Consider the following 16,248-nt stretch of genomic DNA (forward strand, 5'->3'; position numbering starts at 1 on the left):
GTGTAACCAGAACCCAAGTCAAGAAACAGAACATTAGGGGTCCCAAACCACCATATTACCCTGATGGTCACTAATCTCCCAGCCAGTGGTAATCAGTGTCCTGAGTTCTACCAGTGTTTGCTTATTTATGTACTTTACTTAAATGGAATCATACAGAACTTGCTCTTTTCGTGTCCGGTTTTTCTCTTTTACTCAACATTGTTTGTAAGATTTGTATGTGAATATGCCACAATTCATTTGCCCACTCTACACTTGGTGAATATTTGGGTTGTTTCCAGTTGGGACAGTATGAACAATGCCATTATGACCATTTATGTTCATATCTGCTGGTGAACATATACGTGCATTTCTGTCGGTTAGCATACTTACTAGTGGAATAGTTGGGTCATGTGTGTATGTTTTGCTGTAGTGGATACTGCCAGATTGCCATTCTCCAAGGTGGCTGCACAATTTACCCTCCCACCAGCAGTATATGAGCAATTTGATTGGCCTACATCTGTCTACGAGAGTTTTGGTTGGTCCACAGTCTCATCAACACACCGTATTATCTGTCTTTGCCATTTTAGCCATTCTGGTGGGTGTGTAGTTGTCCCAGGTTGGCTTCCTCGGGAAGCAGACTCTAAGATACATGTTACTGTGCAGGAAGTATATTGAGGTGTGCTCTCAGGAACAATGTCTTTGAGGGAGTGGAGGAAACAGGATTAGGCAGAGGAGAGGTTGGGTTGAGATGCAGTCACACCAAAGACCTCAGGCAATCCCGTGGAGAACTCTGGAGCTGGAATGACCCTTAAGAATTGTTCCAAATTAAGGCTGGGGACTGAGCTTTTGCACCTCCTTTCAACCAGTCATTGGATGCAGGCTTCCCCTGGGGAGAGGAGGTGACTTCAGGCGAGGTGGCTCTTTGTAGCTAAGGGCAATCACCAGGAGGGGGAACTCAGCTGTGGGCTGTCAGCTAGCACTCTCAGCAAGTGGGGAGATGGGTGCTTCAGTCCTGAAGGGGGAATCTGGGAAACACACGACAGAGTCCACTACAGTAGTGGTACCGCATGGTAGTTGTCATGTGCATTTTTCTGATGACACCCTGAAGTTGCACATCCTTTGGCCATTTGGATAGCCTCTTTGATGAAATGTTTATTCAGGTCCTCCGTCAAGTTTTCTATTGTCTCTTTCTTGTTGATTGGTAAGAATTCTTCATATATTCAAGATAGTTCTTTGGATTTATATTCTGGACATAAATCTCAAAGAACCATCCAGAATATACAACATATAAAGAATTCCTACAGATCAATAGGAAAAAGACAGATACATCCATAGAAAATGTGACAATGGACCTGAATAGATTATATATTGCAAATATCTTCTCCATTCTCTGAGGCTGGCCTTTTTACACTCTTCCTGTTTGTTTATTTATTTATTTATTTAATTTTTATTGAAGTATAGTTGCTTTACAATGTTGTGTTAGCCTTACTGTTTTTTTTGATAAACAAAGGTTGTTAATTTTAATGTAGTCTAATTATATTTTTAATATGGTTAGTGCATTTAGTGTCTCATCTAAGCTATCTTTGCTTACTCTAAAGTCATGAAGATATTCTCCTATGTTCCCCTAAAATATATATGTTTTATATTCAACCTTTTAAACTTGACCTATGACATGAGGTGGGAGTCTCAGTGTATCTTTTTCCATATTATATTCAATTGACCCATAGTAATTTATTTACTTCTTTAAATTTATTTTATTCATTTATTTATTTATTTTTTGGCTGTGTTGGGTCTTCATTGCTGCTCGCGGGCTTTCTCTAGTTGCGGTGAGCAGGGGCTACTCTTCGTGGCAGTGCACGGGCTTCTCATTGCGGTGGCTTTTCTTGTTGCGGAGCACGGGCTCTAGGCGCGTGGGCTTCAGTAGTTGTGGCTCACAGACTCTAGAGTGCAGGCTCAGTAGTTGTGGTGCACGGGCTTAGTTGCTCTGCGGCATGTGGGATCTTCCCGGACCAGGGATCGAACCCATGTCCCCTGCATTGGCAGGCGGAATCCTAACCACCGCACCACCAGGGAAGTTCCATAGTAATTTACTGAAGAGGTAATGTTTTTCATAAATCAGGTAATGATGTATGTGTGGCTTTGTTTCTGGACTTTTTATGCTGTTACATTGTCAAATTGACTTTTCTGTCCTTGCACCAATATCACATTGTCTTATTTATTATAGCATTCTTGATATCTAGCTATCTATCAGTGTAAAAAAAAGTTTTTTAAAGCCTGCTTGGATTTTTATTGGGACTGTGGCGAATCTATGGATCAGTATGAGGAAGATGGATATATTTACGGTATTTGGCCTTCCAATCGGGCCTTACATCTTTCGTTTATTTCTAGTTATTCCATGTTTTCTGATACCGTAAATGGTATACTTTCTAACTTTATTTTCTATTTATTTGTTGCTGATATATAAAAATATAACTGGTTCTTATATATCGACTTTGTATCTTGCTACTTTATGAGTCCTTATAGTTTGTAGATTCTTTTGGATTTACTGTGTACCCAATCATGTGGTTTCTGAATAAAGGATTTATTTATTTTCTATTGAACTAGGTTGGACCTCTGGTACAATGTGGAACAGAAGTGGTGACAGTGGGCAACTTGTTCTCATTCCCAATCTATGGGGAAAGATTCTAATATTTTACTGTTGATTATGATGGCTACTATAGTTTTTTGTAGCTTTCCTTTATTGGAGCAGAAACTTACCTTCTATTCCTAGTGTGCTAAGAGATTCTTGTTTGTTTGTTGTATCATGGGTGGCTGTTGAATGTTGTCAAATGCTTTTCTGCAACTATTTAAATAACTGTATAATTTTCTCCTTTATCTCTGTTGATATGATTAATCACATCAATTGATTTTCTAATATTAAATCACCCTTGCATGCCTGGAATAAACCTCAGTTAGTTGTTGAATCAGTTTGTGTTTCCCCCTAAAGCAGATACTGGGTCAAGAATTGAAGTACAAGGAGGTGATTCCTGAAAACACCAGAGGAAATATGAAGTGCTTCTTTTCCCTCTCTTTCTAAACACACACACTATATATATATATATATATATATATATATATATATATATATATATATATATATATATGAATGGGCATATATATGAATGGAATTTGAACAGGGATATGTCTATATGTGTATATTTATATATGATGCCCATATAAATAAATATATCAATAAATATTATATGTGTATATATATATATACAGGATTTGATTGGTTACATTTTGCTAAGGATTTGTGAACCTATGTTCATGAGAGAAATTGGCCTATAATATTATATGTGTATATATATATATATATATACAGGATTTGATTGGTTACATTTTGCTAAGGATTTGTGAACCTACGTTCACGAGAGAAATTGGCCTATAATGTTCCTTTCGTGTAATATCCTTGTTAGGTTTGGGAAGCAAGGCTATAGTGGGCTCATCACAAAGAGAAGTGTGCCCACTTTCTCTACTCTCTGCAAGAACTTATGTAAGCTCAATGTTATTTCTTGCTTAAATGTTTGGAAGCATTCACAAGTGAATCAATCTGGGCCTGGGGGTTCTTTGTGGGATGATTTTTAACTAATATTCAATTTCTTTGCTAGATATTGGACTGCTCAAAATTTCTGTTTCTTCTTCTGTCAGCTTTGGAAGCTGTATCTATTTTGTTTTTTAGATATAAGAAAAAGAAACCTCTAAGCACAAGAGAGCACCTAACTTGAGCTATCATGTGAGATAAATGACCCTTGCAGAGATGCAGCCAGTTTCCCTGCCGGGTCCAGGGCTGCAAAAGGTTAACTTTGTTTATGATAGGAATGGACTTGTCAAATCAGAGCAGAAAATGATCGGAGGCAAATGTTGATGCATTGACTCTCGAGCATTTCCATGTTATCAACAGCCCTCCGTGATTATGTAAATTGGAAATAAATGAAGAAGCCAGTTGTAGAAGGCAATTGTGACAAATCCACAGAAAGAATGATTCTCGATTAATAGTTAATGATACATGTCAGGGGGCGTAGAGATATTGGGTTTCTCCTCCTCCAGAGTGTGCTCTCCCTTTTCCCTTCTGTGCAACCCTCCCAGAAATGCTGAGCTCTACCTGACCCACCGCCAAGACTGGGAAATTGAAAACTCCAGGCCGGGGAGGCCACAGAAGTCTATCGCAAAGCAAGATTCAACAGCTCCTTTCGCAACTTGCAAATGGGCTGGAAGAGAGCCAGCAAGGATGCTGCAGTGTCAAGCTTGTTTAAAAGCCACAGTGTTAAATGAGTACGCGGCTGGGTTTTCTAACACGAGGTTTGCTAACACGAACCGTCAGGTCAGTGGTACCCAAGTCACAATCCCTCCCCTCTCATCTTTTGGTAACAATTCATAGAGAAAGTGCATGTCAATTCTGCAGCTCAGACAGTCTGAGGTCTGGAATAACAAACACAAGGGCACCGGTGCTATTAAAATCAAATGGGGTTTGATGGAAGGGCCCACAGAGCCAGAGACAGCACTTATGAACAATCTGTACACACAGGTACCTGGTGATGGTGTGGAAATTGATGAAAGAACAAAGGCGTTTAAGGGAACTGCCTGGTGTCCACAGATTTCAGACACTCTCAGCGCCATGAGGTAATCTGTACAGGTGCAGACCTTTGAAAAACTCCCACTCCTAGGATGCGGGAGGGTGTCAGAGCAGTGAGGTAAGAATGCATGGGAATATCCCGTGGACAGAGTTGACAAGCCCTGGCCAGTTTTAATACTTTTTTTTTTTTTTTTTTTTTTGTGGTACACGGGCCTCTCACTGCCCCGGTCTCTCCCGTTGCGGAGCACAGGCTCCGGACGCGCAGGCTCAGCGGCCATGGCTCACGGGCCCAGCCGCTCCGCGGCATGTGGGATCTTCCCGGACCGGGGCACGAACCCGTGTCCCCTGCATCGGCAGGCGGACTCTCAACCACTGCGCCACCAGGGAAGCCCTAATACTTTTGATTGGCCCAGGGAGGGCTTTTCTCCTGGCCAGGGTCCCCAGTACAACAGCAAGTGACAGGGGGCTTGGAAGCCCAGATCCTGGTTCTACTGGGCCACTGGCTTGTTGCCTGGTCTGGATGAGTTTCTCTCCTTTACCATAATTCTTCAAGGTGGTAGGAGGGTAAAATCCCCTGGTGGGTAAAGAGCTGAGACTCACTAGAGGTGCCAGGATTTGGTAGCTGGGGAAAGTGTGACACTGTGGGTTCATTTTGGCCTTTGCCCCAGAGCCCAGTCACTGAAGCTTTTAACAAAAATACTCTGGAAATCAAGGCTTCGACACTCAGAAGACCCGGGTTAAAGCCTGTTTCTGCCAATAAATCACTGGGTGACCTTGGGCTATTTCCTGCCCCACACAGTGTTCCCAAATGTCCAATGGGAGGGTCCCCCAGTTGGATGGGACCAAACAAGTTATCAAAGACCCCAAAAGAGTTTTTAGTTCTATAGGCATTCTCTATCTACTGATATTTACAGTTTCAGGAATTTAAACTAAGAAACCATTTATTAAGAAACTTTAAACCATAAACTAAGAAACTTTAAACCATTTATTTATTAATTCATTTCAAAGTAATACGAATAAACCCATTGCGTGTTAACATAAATAACTATATTTTCCGGAACAAAAGTGATCAGTGAGAAGAGTGACATTGTTTTACAGTTTTGCAAATCTCTTTAACGTCAGGCTTAAAAGAAGACAGCTGGATTCTGGTATCTGCTTCTGAGTTCAACCTGTTGTGATATCACGTGTCATGCTGTCTGTAGAAAAATTCACTGTGCAGCTGCGAGAGAAGGAGAGCAGAAAAGGCAAACACATCTTGATATTATTGTGGAAAAGGTTTTGATCTTGTGGGCCCCAGAAAGGGTGTCCGGGACCCTCGGGGGCCCCTGGACCACACTGTGTGAAGCACGCCCCCTACGTGCTCCGGATCCAATCCAGGACCAGGTGTCCCGTTCTCCAGGCGGTGTCTACGCATTGGAGCTAAGCTTTTATCAGGAGGGGGCAACATCTCCATCCCGAGATCCTGAGAGAAGTGAGTCCTTTTGTTTCCAGAATCCTTACCTGCATTGCGGTCTGGCCGCAGAGATGACTGTGTCCACCGATCAACCTGGGGTCAGTAACAGGTGCCAAGTTGCCTTATACAGTCCACACAACCAAGAAAACCCAAAACCAAGAGAAACAAGCAAACAAGTGTGCAAAAGTATATTTCGTTTCCTCTAAGAGAACCGCCACTGCTAATTCATACATCAGGGTCGCTTGGCACACTGTGTGGAGTGGGCCTGCATTCCAGTGGAAATGAGTACGCTGTGGACTTGCACTCAGAAGGCACTTGTAAGTGCTGGAGTACAACACAAAGACTTGGGTTTGGGCAGCAGGGAGTCTGCTGCCAGGTCCACGTGTGTATGATTTGGGAGAGTTAATTTCCCCCGGCTCCTTCCCTCAGTCTGTAAAATGGAAAGAGTGTCAGTGCCCTGTACCTTTTCGGGGCTGTAGGGCATCCCAGCAAGTGGAAATGTCTGCCCCGGGAAAAGGTGATGTGCTCTGAAGTTGTCAGAGCCCTTGGGAAGAGGCCGCAGGCCCGGACTGGGGAGGGCAGCACCCAGAGTAAAAGCTGCCAGCCTGGCTGTCTTTGGGAATAATGGCCAAGGTACCCGCAGCAGTTTCCTACCCCACCAACCACCGCTCCCCGTGGATCCCGTCTCCACACCGGCACGATGTGGGGGGAAGGGAAGGCCATGTTCAGAAAGGGTCTTTCTGGTCTTAGTTTCTCACTGACTTAGCTGAAACCCCACTCCCTGCTCCCCCTCAAGGTGGTACCAGATGTGACTTTCCTGGGTTTAGGGTAGAGAGACAACTGTTCCCCTTTGAAAGGTTGCTGGTAATCTCCATGCTCTCTGCCCCGCCCGGGAGCCAGCTGTGGCCGAGCACCCAGGAGGTTTTGCCAGTCTCTGCATTCGGAGCCTTTGCTGTCCCTTGCCGACCTCCTATCAGCTGCTGGACAAACTGTGACCTGTCCTCAGGCAGGCTGGCCAGCTGAGCCTGACCACAGGACCTGATGCCCCACAGTGACTGTGGACAGCCACTGGCAGAGGACGGGGACGGCTCCAGTGCCGCGGGGTGTGCGCACCTGCTGCTGCAGCTGCTGGCCATGACCTGATGGTATCCTGCAGGGGAAGCAGTACAGGATGGTTCCTGAGGCGGCAAAGAGCCGACAGGCACAGACTGCCTTAGCTGCTACTTGGAGAACAATGACCACGTGCCCCTTCCTGTGTGCCAAGCAGTGTGCGTAGGGCTGCACACTCAGCATCCTATTGCTGCACCCGCGGGTCTCATTGGAACCGACACGAAGCAGAGTGGGAAGGGAAATTTTGGCCAATTGAAATGATCACTTGCCAGTGCCTGGGATCAAAGCCGGCTTGGGAACAAGTGCAACTTCAAGAACATTTATCGAGACATGCCTGGAGAGGGTTGTGAAGGCAGAGTTCCTGGGCTGTGGGTGACTAAACTGAGGGGACCTCAGCTTTTTAGGAAGGGAAACAAGACCTGGCCTAAGCACTCATGCTGGTTTTCACTCGACAGTTTACAAAATGCCACGACATCTATTGTCTCCCTGGAAACGCCCATTAAGCCCAAGTGGTGAAGAGGGGGAGCCTCATAGCTTCTGTACAAATAAGGAAATTAAGGTTCAGAGAAGTGAGGCGACTTAGTCGTCCAAAGACAGATACCTGGTGCGGGAGACTGAATCCTGGCCCCAAAGATGTTCATGCCCTATAGTGCCTAGAACCTGTGCAAAGGGACCTCACAGATGTGATTAAATTAGGGATCTCAAGAAGGAGAGATTAGCCTGGATTTTCTGGATGGGCCCTAAATGCCATCACAAGTGTCGGTATAAGAGAGAGGCAGAGGGAGACTTGACACAGACAAAAGAGGACCAGGCAACGTGATGCCCGAAGCAGAGATTGGAGGGATGCCCTTTGAAGATGGAGGAAGGGGTCACAAGCCAAGGAACGCAGGCGTCCAGTGGAAGCTGGAAAGGACCAGGAAAGAGATCCTCCCCTCAGAGCTTCCAAAGGCAACCAGCTCTGCTGACACCTTGACTTTAGCCAAGTGAAAGTGACTTTGGGCTTCCACCTTCCAAAAGTATAAGTGAGTCAGTTGAGAGATTTAACTATAAGAGAGTTGTTTTAAGCCACTAACTTGGTGGTGATTTGTTTCAGCAGTCATAGGAAACTAATAGAATTGACTAGTGGCCAAACTGGGACAGAAATCAGTCTTCTCATCACCTAGACAGAGGCAGAAGCCTCCCCAGGGCCTGCATGGGTGGGGGCTGCAGGATGGGAAGACTTCAGGAAAAGAAGATGATGCTTCAGGAGCAGGAAGCTGCTGGGAGCCACCGGCTCGAAGTCCCTTACTTGAGGCTCGTCGACTAGGAGCATGGAGGCTGCGGCCTGTCCTTGGCTGGAGAGGCAAGGACAGTCAGTCCATCGCTGACCGGATGAGGATCCTGCTGACTGAGCCTGGATCGGTGATGTCCGGATTCTGTCACCGACTCCTTCCCTGACTCCTCGGTGCCCCTGTGGACCCGAGGCAGCCTCTGTCTGACTCCAGGCTCCTGGCACTGAGGTGAGTACTGTCCGGGAGGGGAGTGTGGGGCAGCGCTCATCTCCGTTGGAGAGAGGAGACCCTTGGTAACTTTCACGGGCTCTTCCGTCGTCCTTTGCATCCAAACAGCAGCAGGCAGATCTGGCTGGGGCAGGAAGGAATGAGTTCCACATCCTCCCTGCCCAGAGGTCCCTCCCTGTGGCCCCAGTAGGCGGTATCATGGTTGCCTGCCTCCGGGTGCTTCGTGATGTGAAAATTAAACGCACCAGGAAATGCTGGCATTCGTTCTCTTCTCTCCCCTCCCATCTCCCTCCCTCTCAGCCTCTCTCTCTCTCCCTCCCTCCCTCCCTCTCTCTCTTTCTTTCTCTCTCCTACCTCTGCTGCCTTTTGTCCTGGTTCATTTTAAGTCCCTCAAACTTCCCAGCTCTTAGAACAATTCTCTGGTTGGAGCTTGGAGTTCAGAACGTTTAGAAACCACTTTGGATCCTTACGAAGTCTACAAACTTCCCCTCAATTTGAGCAATGGCTAGGGTGGAAGGTGGGATGGGGGCAAAGATCTAGGCTTCCACCACCAAGTTACGCAGGGACTGCTCCCGGCCCGCGCCCCCCTCCCTTCACGGACCCTGGGCAAGTTCGAAAAATTAGTTTTAATTTCAAAACTCTGTATCTAATGGGCACTTCCTAGTCATTTACATAAGCTCCCACTGTATTCCAAGCTTCGGGCCAGTTAAATTCTGTGAAGCACGAACTTTGCATTTTGGGAACCTACTTTTCTCGAAATGTCACAATGTAGGGGAAAGGGTTTACTTGCATCGAGCGTTCATTGGAAGCCGATCCCTGGAAAAACTCCCCACCTGGAGCACAGGCACCCACTGAACAGGTTTCAGACCACCTGAGCCCTCAGATGAGAAAGAGGTGACTTTTAAGATGCTCTTTTTACAGGGACGCGGGCCACCGCCGCTCTGTAAAAGGCACAATTTCTAAAGTACTTTCGCAAACATATACCGTCGCCATCATTCTGGGCATGATTCAGGGCAATGTCCCTATCCCACTTCATAGGTAGGTCAAGGGCATCTCCAGGGTCACTCCGCCAGCCCATGGGTGGAGCTCCTGGAATGGTGAAACCGGAAGTGCGTCAAGACTCCCTTGTTCTCTGCACGTGGACACTAAGGGCCCAAAGAGGGAACAGGCCCCGCAACTTGCTGGGGGCCCAGCAGGACGGAAACTCGGGTCTTGCCCACCCCACTCCCCGCAACGTCCCTCCGTTCCTGGGCCCCGGCACTTGGCCACTGCGTTCACCTCCGAAGCCAGGTGCCAGCCTGGGAAGGAGCCACATCTGTTTCTGAGAAATTGCCAGGGCTCCGTGTGTGAGCTAGTACAAGGACAGCTGGGGTCTTTGGCAATACCGCACATCTCGGGGCTGGGAGGCTGGTCCAAAGTCAGTCCAGAAGTGCTGGTTTTACAAGGCAGAGTTGCTGTGCAAGAGCTGGGGGCGAGTCACTGTTTTCTAAATCGAATCCTTAACACCCCTGGGGCACCATGGATAGCAGCTGCAGGAGAACTCCTCTTACGAAGCCAAGGGCCTCTCACCGCTGTGGCCTCTCCCGTTGCGGAGCACAGGCTCCGGACGTGCAGGCTCAGCGGCCATGGCTCACGGGCCCAGCCGGACCGGGGCACGAACCCGCATCCCCTGCATCGGCAGGCGGACTTTCAACCACTGCGCCACCAGGGAAGCCCCAAGGGTCTTCTTGTGATACAGATCACCACCCCCACCCCAGTTGGCTGCTTTGTAACTTCTGTGCTTTCAATTGCCTGAGGGAGCCAAGTCCCCTAGTCACCGACAGTAAGGTTTTATTATGTTTCGCACCAAGCAGGGACGGCGCCAAGGTCCACTCGGACCTCGCCGCTCCCGCCTCTCACCGGCCAGAGGAGACCAGCCTGGCCCCGTTGCGACATGGCCCCGCTGCTGCCCGCCCGCCCGCCCCTGGCAGGTTGTACGACGCAGTTAATCGGGAAGCCGGCAGAGCCTTCTCGGAGCGAGTGCCCGCATCTGCCGAGGCTGGCCAGGAATACCAATTGCACGGTTACCGGGCCCCTCAGGAGCCCACAAGAGGAAATTAAAAGGCATACACACGCCCGGAATAAAGGGCCCTCTTCTTGCAGCTAATCACCGAAATTGGTCACTGGGTTGTCCCCTCCCCCTTTGGTGAAAGGCATGGTCTTTCTCTGGCTCTGTTCCATCACTGCGTTCTTAGAAATATGCGAGGGGACTGAGTTCTGCCTGAGCAGCCCCTCCACCTCCGCCCTCCCCGCCCTCTTTTCCTCGCTAGTCCTTGTTTTTCCCAACGTGGAGGCCTCAGTGCTTCCCATCTAAGCGGGACTCAGGTCAGCCCCAGGTCAGCCCCACCGGCCCCCAGGCCCCCCAGGCCCCGCAGCGGTAGGGCAGTTGGCATCTCCATCAGGGCCTCCTGCGGGGCCCTTTGCAGGTTGCTAAAAGCTTCCACTGCCTTCGGCTGTGTTGGCTTCACATCAGGCTCACTGCTGCCAGTTTACCTCTTTCAAGTGGCCTAAAGTGACAGACGGGGTAGTTAAGGCTGGAACCCAGCTGGCGTGTGTCTGCAGTCCTCGGGGGCGATGGGAGAGCCCATTTGCATCCCTGAGCAAAGTCTGGGCCCTAGGGCTTTACTTAACACTGTCCCAGCAGCAAGCGCAGGCCGGTCACACAAAGTAAGTGGGAGGGCGTCCTCTGGGGGCCTCCCTTTCCTCTGCCAGGCTGGTGACGGCTTGGGTGATCTGATCTCCAGGGCCCCTTTCCCCTTGAGCTCTGGAGAGCTGATACAAACTGCGGCCTTGCCTCCATGGCTGTGGGCACTTAGCTCTGTGAGCGTCCTCCAGGGGCCCAGCCCAGGGAAAATGCGAGTGGTGTGGCCTGTGGTCTTGGGAATGATGAGAAATCTTAACATTCAGCTGTAGTGTGTTAAACGGTGCTGCCTCACCCAAAGATGGGTCCACTGGGAACCTATGAATGTGACTTTATTTGCAAAAGGGTCTCTGCAGGTGCATGAAGTTAAGAATCTCGAGACGGGATACTCTGGATAATCCGGGTGGGCGCTACATCCAGTAACAGGGGTTCTTATACGACAGAGGCAGAGGAAGTTTCGAGCCACACAGGGAAGGAGGTCGTGTGAACACAGAGGCAGAGAGGAGTGTGATGTAACCACAAGCCAAGGAGCACCTGGGTCCCCAGAAGCTGGGAGAGGCACTGCTGGAGCTTTCAGAGGTGGCGTGGCCCTGCTGACACCGTGATTCCAGACTCCGGCCTCCAGAACTGTGAGAGAAGAAACACGTACGTCTGTACATACATTTCTGTATAAATGGATACATTTCTGTGGTTTAAAGCCACCAAGTTTGTGGTGATTTTGTCAGAGCAGCCGCAGGAAACCAGCAGACGGACCATAGCAACAGTATCAGGGCGAGGAATGAGCGAGAAGGAGGGAGACGGCCCCCCAGCAGCAGCGAAGCTAACACGTGCGTAGCATCTATCAGGGCCCCAGCAGGCGCGGCTCAGATGCCAGAGCACGATCTCATTTTATCGCTACCTCAACCTTACAAAGCAGGCACTCCCCTCGGCCCCAGTGCACAGGGAGGGGGGGACCAGGGTGGGCACCCCAGCAGTGGGACTGCAGACCTGCCCACGTGAAGGGTGAGGCTGGGGGGCCGTTTGCAAGGCTGCTGACGGCCCAGCCTGCAGCCTGCGTGAACTGCCCGCTACGATCATGAACCGTGCGTTCAGGAGAGGAAGGATGCATTTCTGACCTGGGAAAGCGACCCTGAGTCTTCCTGGTCCCTCCCCAAGCAGTACAGAGATGGCCTCACGAGAAATCGGAGAGCGGGACCCTCTGGTGGATCCAGCCCTGGGGTCCAGCCCTGGGGTCCACCTGACACCTGTTTTTCTCTCCTGGGGCCCATGTCTCAGTCATTGGCCAGAAACCTGGGCCCTCCCCTGACTCCCCCGGCCCCTTTTCTCTCCATAGCCTCGCAACGGCCAATCCCGTCTATCCAGTGCTCTTACCATCACTTTATCTCTCTTACCATCACTTTCCCGCTGCCATGTGTCAGGTACCGCTGTGGTCCAGGCCTAGGACTCCTCCTGCCGGGACTCCTGTGGGACAGAAAAGCATCACTAGAATCTGAAGCTGGCTCTTGGTAATGACAGGACCAGAGTTGGGAGCTAGGGCTATGGGGGGAGGGGGAGGGGGAGGAAGTGTCACCTGTGACTGATGGGTGAAGTGGGCTGTGCTGGCAGTGTGGCTGGCTGTGCCGCAGGCCTCGGGCGGCTGGGAGTAGGCTGCTGAGCGAGTTTCTGGAAGCTCGAACTTTCTGCTTTCTCACATGTCAATGTTGCCATGCTGTCATTATCCATGGGCAACTCAATGCAGTGTTGCTTCTTCCTGCAAAATTGTTATTCAATTATTTGCATCTTATCACTCACACCATCTTAAAATTGAGGATGCATCGTTTTGGGGTCTTTGAGAAGCCTGACTTTGCCTTTCTGTGCTGTTCAGAAAGGGCTCCGTGGTATTCACGTCTGTTCCGTCCATTTGAAGCAGCTGATTACCTTAGCTTGCGAGAGCCAGATACACCCACAGCAATGTAAAAAACATCTCTCTGATTGAAATTCTTGCAGGAAAAATGGATTTTTATCACAAGTCCAGAATTCTTTAGCCCCTAGCCCTTTGCTGTGTTTTATAATATAATGCTTCAGAGGGGGACATTGCTAGGAGCTCAGTAGTCACAGAACGGGACCGCAACATTATAACCTTGGTCTCCTTCTATTATGATTATTCACGTGGCTAGTGCCTCACGAGATCAGGATGGTGAGCTCCTTGAGGGCAGGGATTCTGTCCTTTTCATCACTGTACCCCAATGGTTACTAGCACATAGTAGGCCTGGCACCCAGTAGGTGCTCCGCAAAGTGCTTCAAGGACAAAGGACAACCCTGCCTGAAAAAGTTTCAGCGTTACACCCCCTACCAGACTCTTAATCGCCCTCCCTGCCGTGTTGCGATGGTTACGAAATTCCTGAGCCCACCTGGGCCACGGGACCTGTCCCAGTTAAGGAAAGGCATCTGCCCTGTCCCACTCCCACCCTATAGAAGGAAGGTATATGTGCCTCGACCAAGCAGTAAATGAAATTTTCACCTCGGACCATTCCTTTGTTTCCTGGCTATAAAAACTGATCAATAGCACATGTTCAGGCTTGACTCTCCTAGACTACTAGGAAGTCGGCCCACTCTTCTGGCAGCGACCCTTTCCTCTAATAATTTCTATCTTCTTTACATTCTGTGTTGTGTCTGGAAATTATTTTCCAACCCGCGTTAGGACCACGACAGTTTGTTGTTGTTTTACTGAGTAGGTGAATGAATGAATTCATGGGAACTTAGGCTCAGAGCAGGTCACAGACTAGGAAAGTGCATATCTGGGATGCAAGCCCAGGGCTGACGTCAGAGTTCATGGTCCATCTTCCCCCCACACCATAGTGATGGCAGGATGGAGTCCTTGAGCTGATGTCCCCAAGGGAGCAGGTGTGCAGAGCCTGAGGCACCGAGAAGAAGCTGTGGACACAGACGGCAGGTCCCTGAGCCGGCGGGTGTGCACGGGAGCAGCTCGCGATGGCTGCCCGGGGGGCAGTGCATCCTGAGAAGGGAGGTTCTAGGCACAGACTCCAGGAGTGCTGTTTAGTTGGGGTTTGGGTAGGACATCTAGCCATGGGCCTGGGGGCCTTACTTTCCCAAAAGCCAGAAGAGCTGGAAGGAAGAGGTTTGACCTTGGCTCGAAGCAAGGAGGGCACAGGAAGAGGACTTTGGGGACACTGGCAAAGACTGAGGCAATCTCAACAACCTCCGCATTCATCTGAGGTGTCAACAGAATGAGCCCCAAGTCCCTGGGCCAAGACACCTGCGGGCCTTCAAAGAGTAGGCAATGGGGGCGCCTGAGGGACTCTGGACTCGGGGCGACAGGAGAGGCCCGGGCAGGACTCAGGCTCCGTGGACGCCATCTGCTATCCTGGACGTCTCTGGATCCCATCTCTCTCTCAGCTGGTTTTCCTACCTTTTTTTTCCCTCTTGGAATTGGTTAATTTCCTTACCAGCTAAGCACTGGAGGAAGCAATTAGATGCATACATCACCCTCAATTCCATTCAACAAGAATCCATTGCATAGCTTACCGTGTGCGAGGTGTCAGGGACCCAAGGGCAAGTTCAACTCCATCCCCTAGAGGGAGAAAGAGATTCCTGGTTAGGTGAGTGAACCACAAGGCTGATCATAATCTTGATATGGACCCTCAGGAAGGGACTAGAGCAGAGAGAGAGAGAGAGAGAGTCATCGTCAGCTCTTCGAGGCCAGGAAGACTTCTAGGAAGTGGTCAGGTTGGAACTGAGCCTGGCAAGATGGAAAGAAGGTGGGCAGGTGTGGGAAAGTATCCTAGGCGAAGAAGCAGGATACTTCCTGGGAGCAGAAGAGGGCAGGGGATTCTGGGGGAAAAGGGGCCAGGCTGGGTTAGGGATGTGTGTGAGGATGGGAGGTAGTGGGGAGAGACTGGCTGCAGACGTAGGCTGGGGTCCACGTGGGGAACATTGAGGGCCGGACTGAGCAGCTCAAATAGCATCTCACCGGCACCAGGGAGCCGTCAAAGGCTTTTGAGCAAAAGGCTGGAGCCGAGCTGGCCTTGGAGAAAGCAACTCTAATGGCCAAATGGAAGAATATATATATATTCCCTTTGCATGGGACGTTTTTCTTTTCCTTCTCTCTCTTCTCCTTTTTTTTTTTTTTTTTTTTTTTTTCCCCAGAGAAGTTTTCTGGCTGGGAGAGAAAAATAACCAACTCAGAGGAAAGGCAGGTTCCCAGAATCTAACACACTAGAATTCCGGTGACATACAGATTGCCGGCTACACACCAGTCCGGAAGCAGGAGGGCCTGGTCGAGCGCCACAGCAGTGGCAGCAAACTCTGGGGAGACTTAGCACTGGAAAAGGTCTTGAAGACCATGCGTGCTTCCCAATATGGCCAATGTTCATACTGTAGGGTGTTGCATGGTGGCCCCCAAAGATGTGTCCCTCTGGAACCTGCGAATGTGACCTTATTAGGAACCAGGGTCTTTGCAGATGTCATCAACTTAAGGATTTCAAGATCAGATCATCCTGATTCATCTGGGTGGGCCCTAAATCCAACGACAAGTGTCCTAAGAAGGGGAGAAATGCAGAGAAGGCCACATGAAGACAGAAGCAGAGATTGGAGTGACACGACCAAGAACCAAGAAACGCCTGGAGCCCCCAGGAGCTGGAGGAGGCAAGGGAGGCTCCTCCCCTAGAGCCTTAAGCGGGAGCGAGACCCTGCGGGCACCTTGATTTCAGGCCAGTGATACTGACTTTCTCAAAGACCATGCCTGAGTCCTCGGTCATCGTTGGCTGAGTGAGTGGAGGCGTGACCGCTGGGAGTTCACAGATCCGTGTGTACCCCAGGCGCTGTCTACAGACAGATGTGCCTTCCGTATCTGTAAGACTGGCCTTTTCTGTTCCTTGATAGATGATAAAAGTATTGCTAGCTGCTGTCATGT

At 49.6% G+C, this 16,248-nt stretch overlaps 1 long non-coding RNA gene across 2 annotated transcripts in view; it reads right to left on the reverse strand.

The window, feature by feature from the left end:
- Positions 1-11,707: 11,707 nt before the first annotated feature.
- The window catches only part of LOC132513722 (uncharacterized), a 30,259-nt gene continuing 25,718 nt past the window's right edge, over positions 11,708-16,248 (reverse strand). For both annotated transcript variants that reach the window (XR_009538523.1, XR_009538522.1), the window contains exons 3-6: positions 14,862-14,907; positions 12,907-13,086; positions 12,728-12,797; positions 11,708-11,963 (exon numbers count right to left, since the gene is read on the reverse strand). This is a non-coding gene — a long non-coding RNA (uncharacterized LOC132513722). The remainder of the gene's footprint in view (positions 11,964-12,727; positions 12,798-12,906; positions 13,087-14,861; positions 14,908-16,248) is intronic.

This window comes from Lagenorhynchus albirostris, chromosome X (genome assembly GCF_949774975.1).
Source record: "Lagenorhynchus albirostris chromosome X, mLagAlb1.1, whole genome shotgun sequence".
Taxonomy (NCBI): Eukaryota; Metazoa; Chordata; class Mammalia; order Artiodactyla; family Delphinidae; genus Lagenorhynchus; species Lagenorhynchus albirostris.